A 3,980-nucleotide genomic window follows, 5' to 3' on the forward strand; every position below is an offset into this window, starting at 1 on the left:
TCACATGATTCATTTTTAAATTGAAAAAGTCACTAATCACATTGCATTTGAAGAAGCAACCTAAATAGCTCTGTTATGCTCCAAAGCAAAGTACCAAGCCCTTGCTGATACATCCAAAAAACATCCTAACTACAAATATTATTTTAGGATTTATACTTCAAAATCAAATTTTTGAATTTTATTTTTTGTAATAACATTGGCAACATTTGGATGGTAGCCAATCTTGAAACAAATCCTTGTACATATCATGTGACTATCTACTATTACTTCACTTGAGAAAAGATTGAAGAAGAAGAATTAGAAATCCATTACATTCCTTCTCTTAAGTAACTAGTGGATATTTTCACAAAGCGACTTAGTGTTCTTTGTTTGAAAAGTTTAGAAACATGTTCAATATAGTAATCAATATAATAAGTAACAAGAGTGTTGTTCTATAATCTCTAACCTTCTTTTAGACATCCTCACTAATTCTTTGCTCTTCACCATGACTGACATACTTGGAAACAATAATTAGGTTATGGATTTCCTACTCATATTTGCCAAAGCATTTCTAATCTTTCTCAAAACTTTGATTGATCAATTCCTTGCACTTGCAGGCAATCCACTTGCTTAGCATTGATTTGTTGAAAAACACAAATCAAATAACACCGTCCCAACTGAATCTTCCACTCACCGTCAGGGTCTCTTGCAATCAGGAAAAGTAAAAAATAAAAAATAAAATAGAAAGCAGCTTACAATGCAAGAACATTAAGTTAAATTAAAAAAACTGACTTGGAACCGAGTAACTGCTAATTGTTTCAATCATTCTGGATGAAATTGCTGAATCAGTACTTGTGATTCTTTTTACTAGATCGAAGACCAGCATCTTTTCAACAAGATCAAGAGTAGAACGATTAATGCCTCTGAACTCCTGGGTTAGGAGAACAAAATAATCTGACTGTCAAGGCAGATGCTTGATATATCGCTTAGCATTGTCGCTTCTCAAAAACCCAAGACTTCTAACTTTAGGAGTTCTAAAGAGCTGCCATTCAAAGGAACAGGATTAGGCAGCCATGACACTGTTTGCGACAGGATATAATCAAGATCAAAAACATTATTTCACTGGAGGGTGGATTGCTGCTGCTGTGGGGGTCTGGCTAACTGCTTGGCACTAAACATTTCATTACTATGAAATTGGTAAGGGTGCAGGTGCTGTGGGGATGGATGACGAGGGGACTGCGGGCAAGAGAGCGGCAACTGCCCTAGCTTGGTTCCCCATATAAAACAAAAAATAATAATGGAATTCTTAAGAATGGGTGCATCTTTGTCAAATTAAAGATACCTTAGCATACTCAAGGGTACATTTGCTATTATAAAAACTTTCAGAGGTATATTTGCTATTATCAAGAATGTAGGGGTCTTCTTGATATTTCAACATATTTTAGGAGTATATATGATATTTTTCCTTGTGTTTATAATAATTATAACCAAACATTATTAATATGATGTAAATTTTCAAATAGTGGTTTTATTTCAAAATATTTAAATACTTTTAATAGGGCAATATAAATATAACACAATAAATTTAACACAACGTTTTATAAACTATATGTATTTTATTCAACGTTTGTATTCAAATATTATTTTTAGCATCAAATAAAATTAAATAAAAATCAAATCAATTTAAATATAGTATTAATTTTTAATAAATGCATACTTTAAAGTTACACAATGGATGCTTAGAAGATTATTATATATGTGTTTTTAATTATTTTTTATATTTTGATAGTTTTTTCACAAAATACACTTTTTTAAATTACATGCTTATGAAATTATGTATGTAACATTTTTATAATAAAATTTAACACAATAAATTAAAAGAATACAAACTTCATTGAAATTGATTAAAATCTACATTTAAAGTATTTAAAAAAGAAAAGTTTATAAAATTTGATAAAAAAACACTGTAAAAACAATTAACATTTGTATGCATAGCCTTTGTAAACTTTGGAGCTACTTAGTAGGATAATTTTACTCTTATATAAGGTATCAACATTATTTTCTATATATAGTATATTTTTGAAGATTTTTTAACTTTAAAAGATTGATCTAATTATGTTCTAAATGTCATAGGATTAGAAGATACCAACTTAGAATGATTTTTTAGTCCAATATAAAAACTTAGTTATAAGGTCTTTACATTGCATTTTAAAAAGCATTGTGGTGTGATGTAAGGAGATCTAGAATGTTGTCATTTAGAAAGTTCTGAAATTTTAATATGTTTTTAAAGTGCTTTGGTATCTCTAAGAATGATTTTTTTATATTTTAGAAATATTTTCTAAGATAGAATTATATTTAAAAAATTAATTTTAAAAAGTATTATTATTACTATAATTAAAATATGATTTATGAAATTTCATGAAAAAATATTTTGTGCATTTTTTTGACTTTGGAAAAATATAAAATCTACTTTAATCTTAAATTTAACAATTGAGAGTAATCTTAAGAAGAATACAAAAAATATATTAATTGACATATAATTTGTTAATATGTACAAGCTTTAATATAATAATTTTTAACTTTAAAGATGCTAATGCAAAAATTTATCATATATAGCATAATAGCATATTTTGATTTTTCTAGTGAATATTGAAGCATCTAAAATATACTGTAAAAATTATAGAATACCACAAAAATCTCAATAATTTTTTATAGAAAAATTTAAAGACTAGAAAATTCTAAATGACAACAAGAAATCAAAATGATTTTAAAAAATCTTAAAATATTATAGAGGGTCTTAAAATTTTAATCATTTTTTTAAATGTAGAAAAAGTAAAAATATCTAAAAGATATAAAACATTATAAAAAAATTCAAAAGATATTTAAAGTTTAAAGTTATTATAAATTAAAAGCATAATTTTTTTCAAACAATATTTTTTTTGATATACTTAAATAATAAATTATTTTTTATTTTTAAATAATTAAATATTATTTTAGAAAATTATTGAAATATATATAATGTTCATTTATTACATTAATAAATAGTAATCCCATCTAATTAATAATAAAAAAACATAACTTATTATTATTATTATTATTATTATTAATTTTTTTTATAATTAAAATTAATTTAAGGCATTATCATAGAAGATAATCATTAGACTATTGTAATCAATGATGATAATTTTTTGAAGTATAACTAAGATTTAAATATATTTTTAAATATTTCTATGCTATGATTTTATAATAAATGTATATATTATTGAAATAAATAGAAGTAAATAGAAGTAGATAGAAACATTGTAAGATAGATAATATCTTCTTTAAGAAATATTATATAAGCTTTTTAGATATGGCTTTGATTTTTATATTCTTTAAGATATGCCACCTAACTATTAAAATTTGTTCTAAAAGTTTCTTACTTTTGGGAAGTTTTTTGAAAGCAACCTTTAACTTAAATGTTTAGTCTACAAGCCTTGTAGTCTTAAAAAAGCTTCTACAAGGCCTTCTTGGTAGCTATTATATATAGAGCAAGTTTAGAGCCATCTTGAATATTATCAATGTTTTTTTAAATTTTTATTGATCATGATTAAATATTGTTTAAATAACTTGAATTTTAAAAAATATTTTTTTTCTATCTTTATGTCTATATATATAAATATTATTTTATTATTAATCTTATAATTTTTTAATATCAAATGAAAATATTATCTTTTAAAAGTTGTATCTAGATTCATATTCATGATTGATTACTAATGACAAGGTCATATTGAATGTATAAAAATTTCTTAATTCTATGAATATCTATATCAAAGTAAAAGTTATTAATATTTTTATAGTTTTAAAAGTATATTTTTTTTGTTCTAATAGAATTTAATTTTTATATTTATAATTAGTTAAATTAAAAAAAATTATACATTCTATTAGAATATGGTTGCTAATTAGTCTACTAAAAAACTTCAATCTTATTATTTTATTATTTATTTTTATTTTAATATAGA

Source organism: Physcomitrium patens, chromosome 4, assembly GCF_059467195.1.
Source record: "Physcomitrium patens ecotype Gransden chromosome 4, ASM5946719v1, whole genome shotgun sequence".
In the NCBI taxonomy this organism is placed as follows: domain Eukaryota; kingdom Viridiplantae; phylum Streptophyta; class Bryopsida; order Funariales; family Funariaceae; genus Physcomitrium; species Physcomitrium patens.